Source organism: Crotalus tigris, unplaced genomic scaffold (genome assembly GCF_016545835.1).
Source record: "Crotalus tigris isolate CLP2741 ecotype Arizona unplaced genomic scaffold, ASM1654583v1 scf7180000024429.2167931701:2281839, whole genome shotgun sequence".
Classification (NCBI taxonomy): Eukaryota; Metazoa; Chordata; class Lepidosauria; order Squamata; family Viperidae; genus Crotalus; species Crotalus tigris.
Window position 1 is genome coordinate 1,357,002 of NW_024100596.1, and position 13,583 is coordinate 1,370,584.

Consider the following 13,583-nt stretch of genomic DNA (forward strand, 5'->3'; position numbering starts at 1 on the left):
CTACCCTTGCTTGCTTTTGCCACAGTCTTTCTATTTCTATTTGTAGGTCTTTGTATTTTGTTATCTTCCCCAGTTCTTTCTCTTCTATTCTGCTATCTCCAGGCACTGCCACGTCCACTATCCAGACTTTTTTGTCTTTCTTATCGACAATTGTTAAGTCTGGGGGTTATGTTGCAGGTGCTTGTCTGTTTGAATTCTGAAGTCCCAGAGCAGTTTAATTTTATCATTTTCTATGACTTTCTCTATTTTATGATCCCACCAGTTTTTGCTTACGGGCAAATGATATTTTTTGCAGATCTTCCAATGCACCATTGTTGCTACTTTGTCATGCCACTGCTTGTAGTCAGTCTGTGCAATCTTCTTGCAACAGCTTACCAGATGGTCCACTGTTTCTTCAGCTTCTTTGCATAGGCGGCACTTACTGTCTGTTGCTGTCTTCTCAATTTTGACTTTGTATGCATTTGTCCTTAAGGCTTGGTCTTGTGCAGCCAGAATTAGTCCCTCGTCTCTTTCTTCAATTTTCCTGCTCTTAGCCATTGCCAGGTTTTATTATTATCTGCTTTCCCAGCTATTTTTTAATGTATTGGCCATGTAGTGCTTTGTCTTCCCATGCCTCTATTCTGTTCTTCATTTGGTCTTTCTTGTAGGCCAGTTTGGTCTCTCCAGTAGTTAGTAAGCCTTCCTGATATACTAATTTCAGTGCATCTTCATCATTGTTCGTCAGATATTCTTCCAAAGCCATTTTTTCTTCTTCAACCATCTGATGTACTTGTAGCATTCCACGCCCACCTATTTGCCTTGGTAGATAAAGTCTACCAATGTCACTGCGTGGATGAAGGGCATGATTCATTGTCATTATTTTTCTGGTCTGCCTATCCATTGCTTTTAGTTCTGCTTGAGTCCAGTCCACTATTCCAGCTGTGTACCTAATGACTGGGATTGCCCAGGTGTTGATTGCCTGTATGGTATTTCCTCCATTGAGTTTGGATTTTAAGATCTTCTTCACTCTCTTGATGTATTCACCTCTAATCTTTTTCTTGACTTCAGTGTGCTTGATGTTGTCAGCTTGAAGGATACCCAAGTATTTGTAGTAATCTTCTTCATTATTATTATTTACCAAGCATATAAACTGATAAGTGTTTTTTCTTCCCAATAATGCCAATGAAAAAGGAGAAGGAGAAAGCATACAAGTACACACAAATATTTCTACACATAGAGGGGTACTGACATACTTTCTTGCATTAAGACCTTGCCACCAGTAGTACAGAATCAGATTAAGTACATGACCCTATTGATATAATTATGGGTATATTCCATGCTGAAAGCTTACCACAGATTACATTTTGTTGATAATGGAAAAAGGGTATACTCTAGCCTCAGGGACATCTAAAATGTCAGCATAAGACTAACTTTGTACAACACTTTAAGCCACAAACCAAGTCATAATTGCTGTGTTCACTAAAAATGCTAATTCAAAAAAGCACATTATGTTAATTACATTTTAATATAAATTAATGGCATGCATTTTAATTAATTACATACATTAATTACAATTACAATTAATCAGTGGAACAACTTGCCTCCAAAAGTTGTGAGCGCTCCAACACGGGAGGTTTTTAAGAAGAGATTGAACAACCATTTGTCTGAAATAGCATAGGGCAGTGGTGGCGAACCTGTGGCACGGGTGCCAGAGGCGGCACTCAGAGCCCTTTCTGTGGGCACATGCGCCGTCACCCCAGTCCTAGTCCTTCAGCTGGGTTTTATAAAACCTTTTCGCTTTAGGCCTCCGCCGCTGTGTGCAAAAAAAAAAAAAAAAGGTTCAATCAATCAGTCAATTTCAACTTCTTGCGGGGGGGAAAAAAAAGATCTTGCAAAGTTGGAATTGATTGATTGAACTTTTTAGTCCCACCCAGTCTGCCGTTACCACCGCAGCCGTGCCCACCCAATGGGCCACACCCACCCGGCACCCGACGATGCATAAATGGGTTTTGAGTTGCAGTTTGGGCACTCGGTCTCTAAAAGGTTCGCCATCACTGGTATAGGGTTTCCTGCCGAGCAGGAGATTGGACTAGAAGACCTCCAAGGTCCCTCCCAACTCTGTTATTCTACTATTCTGTTAATTCCCATAGGATGACAAGACTATGATTTCTTTAGTTTGTCCTTCACCAAAGATTCAAGAAGTTTTGTGAAAATAGCTTATGTGTTAGAGTTTGACACATTATCCTATCTTGCATAACCACTTTGATATTTCAGGGCTGTTATTTTCCAAGGATATCACATATTTTAGTACTTGTCAGCACTTGCCCTGATCAGCTTTTTGGTGATGATAGGGGACTGCACCAACCAGCTGCTTGCTGTTAACTCCTAACAGCTGATCAAGAGTGGCAGGAGATCCTGATTAAACAACTCTTCTTTCAACCAATAAGCTTTATCTAGTCAGTTAGATAAACAAGTTCTTTCTATATTGCAATACAAGTAACAAACCACAGTATGGAATTAAACACATGCTTATATTACAAATATATTTTAGGCACTTAAAGCTTACCCACCATGACTAAATACATTGCATACCGACTGCCTCATTTCGCAACCATTTGAAGTTACAATGGTGTAAAAAAAATCAGATTTACAACCAATCCTTGCATTTGTGTCCACCATAGCATTCTGCAGCCACGTGATCACCATTTGTGTGCTAGCTAACCAGCTTGAAATAAGCAGTATTAATGGAGAATGTGGAAGTAAAATTGCAAGTTGTGGTTATGTGATGTTTTGCTTAATGACAGAAATGTCTCGCTTAAGGAACAAACAGGAAGTGACATTGTAAGTTCACTGTAGACACAATTTTTCCCTTAGTGACTGTGGCTGGCACTTAGCAAATTGCTGATCACAATTGTGTTTGTTAAGTGAGGACTAATGTTAATAGATACTTTCTCTCCAAAACTGGCAGCAGAGCAAAGCCCACATTTAATTACAGAATATATGCAATGCATGTTGTGGGCTCCAGGTTAAATTTATGCACTCTTAACCTATAATCTTACCAAGCAGAAAAGAACTGCTACAAAACAAGACTGAAGTAAATGGACTCATAGTCAGTTATGTTGTATTAATTCTACAGACTTATTTCATGCATATACTAGATTTATTTGAGACACAAATGGTGTCTCTGGATATGCTTGCATATAGGCAATGACTTGTATGGGACTCCTTGCACATCAGTTGCACTTTCACTGTTGTGTCAATTTTCCTTTCACAAAATTTAGCATTTTCCAGTCCAGTGGATAAAGCCAAATCAAAGCAGCTCTTCATTGTATGCCATTGATGTCAAACTGCCAGCCTGCAGGCCAGATGCGTCATCTGGAAGCCACGCCCACCCCGTTGCCGGCAATGGCAAAACCGTCCCGATACGTTGCGTGATGTCATGTGACATCATGAGTTTGACATGTCTGTTTATGCCATTGATCTGCTATTATCATGCCAGCTTTCTACAGCAAACAGAACCACAAACTAGCCAGTCCATGTATTGAGTTTATGTTTTAATGAGTTGTATAGAACTTAGAACTGAGCAATTGAGTTAACTGAACAAACCATAGATGCATTAATTATCGTTATAACCAACTGCAGCCACAGCCCTAAAGTATGACTTCATGTACATCTTGAAGAGCCATAGCAGAGCTACATCGATATTTGTGAAAGCACAGCTGTTGAAAACATTAATGTATTTGCTACAAGAAAACCACAAATAAAACCACTGCAAATAAGATAGCATGATAAAGTATAAGTTAGTATTCAATGCCTGATCATATTGGTGGCGATGGTATTAAGAGAGTACTTGAAAGGAGCTTAATGATTTCTCCTATCCCATACAGAATAACTTTTTAAAAATTGCACCATAGGGGACAACATCACACAAACCTGCCAGTCCATAATTCAGCAGTGCAGCTACAGGCTGGGGAGAGGTCCGTGAACAACTGTCTTAATCCTGGTAGCCCAAAGCAAAGGATAGTCATTTTGCACAGAGGGAAAGAAAGCAACATACTGAACTTGGCTCCCAGAGCTTTCTTGCTTCTTCCAAAAAGCCCTTTTCTTTCTTATATATCTGCTTTTCCCCATAAGAGAACTAAGAGGCTCTCATGCAGTGACTCAGATTGTGAATGATGCTAGAAGCCTTAGTTAAATTCATTCTCTAAGCAACTGTTTCCAAGTGATGCCTCTTTAGGGAACTCTCAGATTCAAACAGCTAGGGAAATGTCCACTCTCCTGGATCTGATAATTCTGGATCCCAGTATTGTCCTTGGCTCCAGTGCCAGAGCAGCTTGTGTTGGATCTGCAAAAACAATTCTCTGGATCTCGAGAATTGACTAAAATGTTGCCAAACTGCTGGAAGAATGCTGAAAAACTGGTATTTCTGCAGAAAATTCTACGCTCTACATTAGTTCCCATCGTGCCTAACCATTATGGATGCTAGCTAGAACTAAGGAAAGATGGAGGCCAACTTCTGAAGGACCAGAGGTTGCCCAGGACAAGCTTGAAGGTGGTTTATAGAACACAAAAAGTTCAAACACCCTCAGACTTTCATGAGTTAGGATTTTTAAGGATTGTTAAGATCTTTAAAAGAGGTTGACTCCAAGCCACTAAATATACAAATATCTGCTTTTATCTAGTTCATAGGCAGCAATGCACTAAGAGTGGGTGATAAGAATGAAGGGGGCAGGAAAAGAAGCTACTTCAGTGATAAACTTACTTTATTTTATGCTGGTTCCCCTGCCTCCTCCAGACTCAGGAGTAATTTTCTATAGACACTTCTATGTTTGGCAAGGAGTACTCAATCATTTCATGCATGTGCAGTTTTGAGAACACACCAAGGGCCTTCGCACAGAATAGCTCCCTATTCACAAGTTGGCATGATGGGCATGGCAAGTCACACAACATCGGAAGGCAAACTTGTAGGATGTTCCTTCTACTCATTCCAACCTTCCAGAAATCAGAAAGGTCTGTGGTACCTTCTTGTAAATAAAAAAAAGCTGCAGACTAATCGTTTCCTTTCCAAATGCTCACTTTCTTTTTTTCTTTCTTTTTTTAAAATAATTGATTTAAACGTGGGACCGAAAGGCAGAGTTAGGCCAAGAGAGAGGACCACTTAAGAAACATTTGCATTCATAGGTGCCTTTATGTTAGTATGCAACAAACAAAAGGAGGTGGAGATTTTAAGAATTATCAGCAAAAATGTAATTAAACCAAACAGACTGGACCCACTGTCTAAGGACATAATCAAAATTTCAAAAGAGAAAGAAGGGGGTAGGGGATGCCTCAATCAGGTAGCCAGTGAAGTCCTTGCATTAGCAATATCTTTCTCAGGCTGAAAAGCAAGCACTTGGTTCCTCTATGAAGATTAGCTTTAAGAGATCAGTTAACTTGGATGTTCAGGTAGTTTTGCAGCCTTGAAGCTACTCTATTAAATAGCTGGAACTCAGTCTACTAGACATGAAAAAGGGGCTGGTGTCTTAAAAAGGCATCAAAGCCTGACCTCTGGGAGCCCCAACAAATTCAGGTATGCTTTCAGGTGCTTTCAGAAATGGCACTGCTTTATCGTTTAGAAGTTAGTCAGGGTTCTCTCTCTAGTTATACTCCCAGTTTTGATTTATATTCCAACATTATCCCTCTTCTCTGCAAAATCCCTTCTGGCAGAGGAGAAGTGTGTGTCAGGTTTTCCCCTCTGCTGAATTCCTGCTTAGCCCTTCTGCCTTCTACTCTCTCCCAACTGGAAATCCCAGCCTCCCCATGGAGTCCTCATAAGCATCAGAGGAACAATTAAAAACTCATGGAAGTTAACCCTCTGCATTACTCTCTTCTTGTAGATAAGACAACTAGAGGTAAGGGAGGTTTTCCCCTTGGCTCCAGCAGAGCATGACTGACTCCCCAGGGCCAGAGAAGATAGAGGCAGACAAAAGGGGGCCCAGCCAGGTGATTAGATCTCAGTGGAAGCCTTTATTTACCTGTAAGCAGCCCAAGAAGACAGGGATGTATGTGGAAAAGCTGGTGAGAATTTTTAAAAAGATGAATAAGAGAGAAGGAATGCAGGATCACACACATACCTGGTAGGCTTTCCCTGTCACCACTCAGGATAATCTGCAGCCTTAACTCCTCACATTCTTTAAACTAGACATCAAAGGTTCTTTTCATAATATCACTAAGGACATATAAAATAGGTAAAATAAGTGTACCAGTACACAAACATGTATGCTAGAAAGGAATAATGCAGCAGGATGGATAGATCTACAGTACAGGAATAAAATAATGCTGTTAAGATTAGATAGAAAAGGTAACACGTCTGCAGTTTTTGTGGTCACAATTTCAATAAAACACCTAAGAGATATAGGTGTTTTATTGTCCCCTTTCTGCTTTTAGCAAAAAGTGAAGATTTCAGCTTCAAGAAGATAAATGATGCCACTAGGTGAATTGAGCCTTAGGGATCAGATGAATTGTTAAATATTGGGGCAACCTGAAAATGAAGTCATTCTGTATTAAGTGTCAAAGTGAGGTTTTCTGTGATGCTGATCTCTCCTTATGTGAGCAAAGCAGATTTTTAAAATAATAAAAAAATCTATATTACTAGATACCTGGGAAATTATCTGGGTGAGAAATGTTAAATTTATACAAGCCCAGAACTTAAGAGAGAATTTTTATAAAATGTTTTATAGATGGCACCTTGATCCACAAAAAATGTCTCATATGTATCCTGACTTACAGCCCAAATGTTGGAGATGTCGTTGTTTGGATGCTACTTATTACCATATTTGGTGGTCGTGTAAAAATATAAAAGCCTTTTGGATTAAGATATGGTGGAATATTCAAAGAATTTTTAGAAGGAGGGTAAAATTTACTCCACAATTGTTTTTGTTAGGTATTGTTACCGATTGTGATACTAAGGAGGTTATATTGATGTTAAATTTAATTACAGCCGCAAGGTTGTTAGTAGGGCAATACTGGAAGAAGGAATCTTTGCCTACTTTGCAAGAGTGGTTTTTTAAAGTATCCTATCTGGCGGAAATGGCAAAGATTTCAGCCTTTTTAAAGGATCAATCGCAAGAGAAGTTTTTTGTGGTATGGGAAAAATGGATAGATTTTATACAACATAAGTTGGATATAAAAAAATATTACTTAGTTTATCAATAATTTATATACAAATTTTAATATTTTATAGATTGTATTATTTCTTTTTATATGTTTTATTATTATTTTACTTTCTTATATTTCTTTTCTTCTTTCTTTTTCTTTATTCTTCTTTTTTTTAAGTATTTTCTTTTTTTTCTTTAATATTTATGTCTTTTATATATATATATATTATTGTTAATTATTCTATTAGTAGTTTAAGTAACGTATTTAGACTTATCTATGGTTTATATTTTTTTTTAAGAATTCAAAAAAATTTAATTAAGCCTATATTCAGCTCTGGGAAAGTTGAGGGAGGGAGTGGGAGGGTTGGGGTGGGTTGGGGAGGGTTGTTTTTTCTTATTTTGTAAAATTTTAAAAATTTTCAATAAAAAAAAATCTATATGAAAAAAATATTGGTCTGGACTCAGTCCTATTCACAATGAAGAACCCCCATTTAAGCTGATACTCTGTCTTTTTCATTCTTTTTTAACAAAGACAAATGTCTGGAAAAAATAAAGAAACTGACATTTACATATATTTTTTATTAAAACGGCAATCTCTGTATACAGGCAGTCCTCGACTTACAACTATTCATTTAGTGACCATTTGGAGTGCAACAGCAGTGAAAAAAGAGATTTACGACTGTTTTTCACACTTATGACCACTGCAGTATTTCCACAGTCACTTGTCTCAAAATTTGGGTGCTTGGCAACTGGCAGGCATTTGTGACCATTGCATTGTCCCAAGGGGTCACGCGATCACCATTTGTGACCTTCCCAGCCGGCTTCCAACAAGCAAAGTCAATAGGAAGCCAGATTCACTTAATGACCGCATGACTCATTTAACAACTGCAATGATTCACTTATCAACTGTGGCAAAAAGAGGTTATTAAAATGGAGCAAAACCCATTTAACTGCCTTGCTTAGCAACTGAAATTTTGGCCGCCACTGCAGTCCTAAGTTGAGGACTACCTGTAATTCATAGCACTTTACAGAGCCTCAAAGGCTCTCGTCCTCAAAGATCTTTGAATCAGTACTTTTTTCAGATTGGCAAACTCTTCTTTGGTGGAAGTTACTTGCCCTGAAACAGGGTTTGAAAAATCACCTCAGAAGTACATTGAAGCATAAAGACTTGCCCAAAAGTGTTAATACGCTTCTCATAAAAAATAACTTAGAAATGCCCATAGATTATGGCTTTCATGAATTCGAGGTCCTACCTAAAGACCTATGTAATCCCCTCATAGCAGATAAAAGCTAACATGTGTGCAGTTGAGATGATGGTGTACAGTATTTTTATGCTAATGTATTTATTCTAATGTGTGAAGGAGATATGATGGCGTACAATATTTTTTTCCCACAACTTCTGCATGTGCCATGTTTTATCTTCGTATACAAGTGGTCCTCAACTTATAAAAGTTCACTTAGTGATGGTTCGAAGTTACAACGGCACTGAAAAAAGTGACTTATGACCAGTGGTGGGATTCAAATAGGTGAACCACCAGTTCTCTGTGTGGGGGCCGCTTCAGGAAGTCCGTTCTGGGCCTGGGCAACAAAAAATTAGCTACCGGTTCTGCCAAAGTGGTGTAAACTGGCTGAATCCCACCACTGCTTATGACCATTTTTCACACTTATGAGCATGGTCACGTGATTTACATTCTGATGCTTGACAACTGACTCACATTTATGACGATTGCTGTGACAACTGACTCACATTTATGACGATTGCTCATTTATGATGATTGCTGTGACAACTGACTCACATTTATGACGATTGCTGTGTCCCAGCATCACATGATTACTTTTTGGAACTTTCTGACAAGTAAAGTCAATGGGGAATGCCAGATTCACTTAATGATAGTGTTACTAATTTAACAACTGCAGTGATTCACTTAACAACTGCAGCAAGAAAGTTGTAACATTTGTCACTTAACAAATTTCTCACGTAGCAATATAAATTTTGGGTTCAATTGTGATTGTAAGTTGAGGACTACCTGTATTATTGTGGTATGTGTCCACATTTGGCAGAAGGCTCTCATATTAATCAAGCAGAATGGCCAATAACAGAAATATCATCAGTTTCAGCATGCAGTTCAGAAAATAATGGGCAATTGGGCTATTACCAATTAAACATTTGATTATCTCTCCATCCCAACCAGTACTGAAGAACTGTACAATCACTACTTCTGTCTTCTCTCTTTCTCTCTGGCTTTTTATGATTTAAGCAAATTGTACAGATAAGAGAAATTGGGAAATAAAGAATAGAAACCAATTGAAGCTGATCAAATCTGCTTCTGGGGTTGATTTCAAACCAAACTGTGGAAGGGGAGCAGTTTGTTGGGCATTTGTAGCCTTGAAACGCATAATCAAAAATTACTCAGAAATAAGAACTTCAGACAAGACTCCTATAAGACAAACTGAAGGGCTTATTTGTGAATAGATCTGATTATGATGAGGCATACCACCCTATCATTTCCTGTCAACACACTTGCCGGAACCATGTTCTTTGAAGTATTGGTCCCAGGCATTCAGAAAACATTAGCATCTTTTAATTACAGGCTAGTGCCCCCAGCACAAAATTCTATCAAGGCCACTAAATAAGAACACTTCACAGAACAGAATACAAAAAAGCATATTATTCACTTGCAGGAAAAATCAGCTGGTGTGAGCTGACCCAAATATTTTCACACACACAAAATCAAATAAACTATATCTTACTGGATCCTTTGCCTGCACTTAAGATCATCTAGTATACCACAACTATTTAAATCCATACTTATAACAATATTTTATGCTTTGATTTGTGACCTATTTTTCTTTGTAAACTCATTTACATCCTGCCCCCTGCAAAAAAGTTCTCAGCAGGCTTTTATCCAATATGGGCCTGCCAATTGCAGTGAGGCTGCTCCTTCACGTTTCTTCAGACAATAGAAGTGGAAGAGTTCCTCGCTTGTGTTATGAAACATTGGCTAAGAAAGAAACAGAATATTGGCCTGCAAACACAGAAATAAAGTCCAGATGAGGACACAGATGGGAAATCACAAGGAACTCCATGTTAGCGGCTTTGTGTTTTCTAAAGAAAGAGGATAAACTGTAACAATGAAATAAAATAATCAAGGATGTGGGACTTTACAAAGTACCAGAAATAATTCCGCAGACATAACAATTTCCCTGGTGGAGTTCAAATGCTATGCTGAGGGTGGGGTGGGGAAGATCCTAACCCTTTGCAGTTTGGTGCAATAAACTGTAACACGGAAGGCATGAGAAGGAGCAATGGCATGTATCATATTTTATTTGCAAAAAGGGCACGTAAATGTTCCATCTCTGTCCCTTTTGCAGCACAATTTTCCCATAGGCTGGGAAAACCAAGCTGGAGACCCCCCCCCTTCTATTGGGGAGGAGAAAAGTCCCCCCCCCCTCAACCCAGTCAGTCTGGGACAGACTGCTGATTTCTTTGAGCCTGGCACACTCCCCGTTCTCATTAGACAGCTCCCAGCTTGCTGCCCAGAGCCACACACCATGAAAGGATCAGTCCATAGCCAAAGGACGAATGCCAAGGCCACCCAACGTTCTTTCTGTGGCTGCTGGAAGAAGGAAGGCTGTCGGGCTTCCGAGGCATCATTAAATGAGATCAAGAGCATATTCTGTAACAGGTGGAAGCAGAGGGCAGGAAATAAATTCCCCAGCAGGACGGGGCGGGGGAGCGGCTCTCCCGCCTCCTTGGGCAGAGGGGAAGAGCCGGCCGGGCCATAAATTCCCGTGCACTGACAGTGATCTGATGCTCCAACAGAAGGAACAAACTCAGGCACGTTCCCAGGGGGCAGGAGGCCAACGCACCTTCACTGAAACAGGACAGGCAGCATGAAATATGGCTGGCAGCCCCACAGGACTCTTCTGTCCTGCTGGCCCTTGGTATCACAGCTATAGGCAGCAAATGCTAAGAGGCAGCCTACTTTTTTTGCAGTTGAGTTATCAGACAGGGGAGGATTTTTAATATTTCAGTAGCCAACAGAGGCATGAGGTATGTCAGGGCCTTGAAGAGTTGTTGGCCAAATTTCACCTATCATGTCAGACTGCAAGGGACAGCTATCTTTTTGAAATCTTCCCTGTGGAGATTGACAAATTACCTCACTTCAGGCAGTTAATTAGAGCATCCATCAAACAAAAAAGTTTAGCACAGCTTTTCAACTGCGATGCGGCTTTCATTTCACAGGCTTGTTTGATTTTTTTTTAAGTAGGAATGTGTATATCCATAAACATTATCCTCCTCTACATCCACAGCCAGAAGTGGAATAATCAGGAGTTTCTTTCACCTCATGTTGTATAGTTTGAGAACTCTTGTTTGACAGATAAGGAATCCAGATTCATTTTAAATGTATAGGTGTACACTACACTTGCATATGTGAGCATGTGTGATATGGGAATTAAAGATGTTTCAGTAGCTTGTTTTCATTCACTACACACCCCTCAGCTTTTTCCAATGGTGTATATATTGACCCAGCTTGGCGTAATGGTTAAGACACCAGGATAGAAACTGGAAGACCACGACTTCTAGTCTCACTTTAGGTACAAAGCCAGTTGGATGACTTTAGGTCAGTCACTCTCTCTCAACCCTGGAAAGCAGGCAAGTGGCAAACCATTTCTGAAATCTTGCCAAGAAATCTGAAGAACTTGTTCAAGCAACAGTCAGGATTCAAAACTGATTCAATGACACATATACACACACACAAAATCAGGTATTAAAATCCCAAAACATAACCATTCTACAATGTAAGATACAGTATACAAATGGCAGATGAACTGGAAGATGTCAGCTGGATCATCTGCTTTGATATTAAGAAGTGTCAATATATACAAAATAATATATATATATATATATATATATATATATATATATATATATATATATGTATATATATATATATATATATATATATATGCAAAATTTATTTCAAATAAGCTGCTCAGATTTTTGTAGGAAGCCAGCAAGGGAGCAGGAAGACAAATAAACATTGCATTATTTTGTCCTCCAGATATGAGACTCGGGTATACGTTCATTGAACATGGCAGTTTCATACAGTACTATGTAGATTGAAAATACATATTAAGTTACTATGTCTTGGGCTGAAAGACATTAAAGAAGGATTCTGCACCATTGCATTTTTTTTTCAAACCGCAAATGTTTTTCTGCACAATATACTCATTCAGTCCAAGTCAGAGGGAAATAAACAAAAAAAAAATCTCTTTACCCCAAAATAGCTTTTGCTGGATAGAAACTACAGTTGAGTCACTCCTTCTGGGATTCATTAAAACATGCAAGCTCCCTTACTCGGTACAGAGTTACTCTCTGTGTTTCCTTGCAAACTGGGTTTGGATTCTTAAACCATCTTATTTGACATGCTGTTTGCAGAGGGGGAGGCCTCAATAGATACTAATGATATTGTCATACAGATCTAGGATCTGGACACCAGTTTAACAAGATTTACTAGTATAAAAATCCCCAAAGGTAGGCATTCTGGTCTGATGATTTATTTAAAACATTAGTAAATGGACTTTTCACATAAGGTAGGTACACAATAATAAACATGGGCATCCAATTAAAACAAATGTCAACACATATAAAACACATTAAAATAATTTAAAAAAGCAAGAAGGCAGCTGTAGTCTATAGTGGTAAAACCTGAAAAAGGAGTTAGAGCAGACATGCAAGGTATGTATTACCTTTGCACATGGACATCCCTGACTGAAATCACTGGAAATTGAAGCCTTCTTTTACATATTACTTTTGCACCCCTAAGTCACAGGCTCTCAGCGTTTCCAGATAGGTTTGGGGAAAATACCTATTTTGAAATCCTGGGCAGCAATCATTGGTCAGAACCTTCCATACCAAGATAGATGGGTAAAGATTTGGATTGGACATCATCTTATTTACATGCAATCAGGCTGCAACAGCAACTGGTAAGGCAATTGTCTTAATCTGGTGCCCTCAAGATGTCTGGAACCACAAGGAATGGCAATGCTATTTGGGAAGGATAAAAACTATAATTCACCACATCTGATGAATACTGGGTGATGGAAGGCCATTGTAAAATCATCTTTCATGCTCATGGGTAACATTTATAATGGATATGTTAGTTCTATTTCTGTTTAAGATCACAACAATGCATTCCCTTTTTTATTTACTTCTGATATTATTACATTTGGACTGTACATCAATCTCTCTTAGCCCCTCTGCTAAAGTACCTACCAGCTTCATAATATTTTTACCCACTAACCTGTAAACATTCATGTTGCAGCAATTTAAGTTGTCACAAGTAATCTACCAAACCTAGTACTGTGAATGCTATCTTGCACTAATGAATAGCACTCTCAATATTAGGAGGCAATTGGTGTGTGTGTGTGTGTGTGTGTGTGTGTGTGTGTAGGGGAGGGATT

At 38.9% G+C, this 13,583-nt stretch overlaps 1 protein-coding gene across 7 annotated transcripts in view; it reads right to left on the reverse strand.

Moving 5' to 3' along the window:
* RARG (retinoic acid receptor gamma) overlaps positions 1 to 13,583 on the reverse strand; it is a 170,269-nt gene that overhangs the window by 24,141 nt on the left and 132,545 nt on the right. Inside the window, exon 1 of one of the 7 annotated variants that reach the window (XM_039330524.1) lies at positions 3,913 to 4,101. The exons of the other annotated variants lie outside the window; for them this stretch is intronic. The gene's annotated coding sequence lies outside the window, so the exon portion shown is untranslated. Of the gene's footprint in view, positions 1 to 3,912; positions 4,102 to 13,583 lie in introns of those variants that run through there. 7 annotated transcript variants of the gene reach the window in all.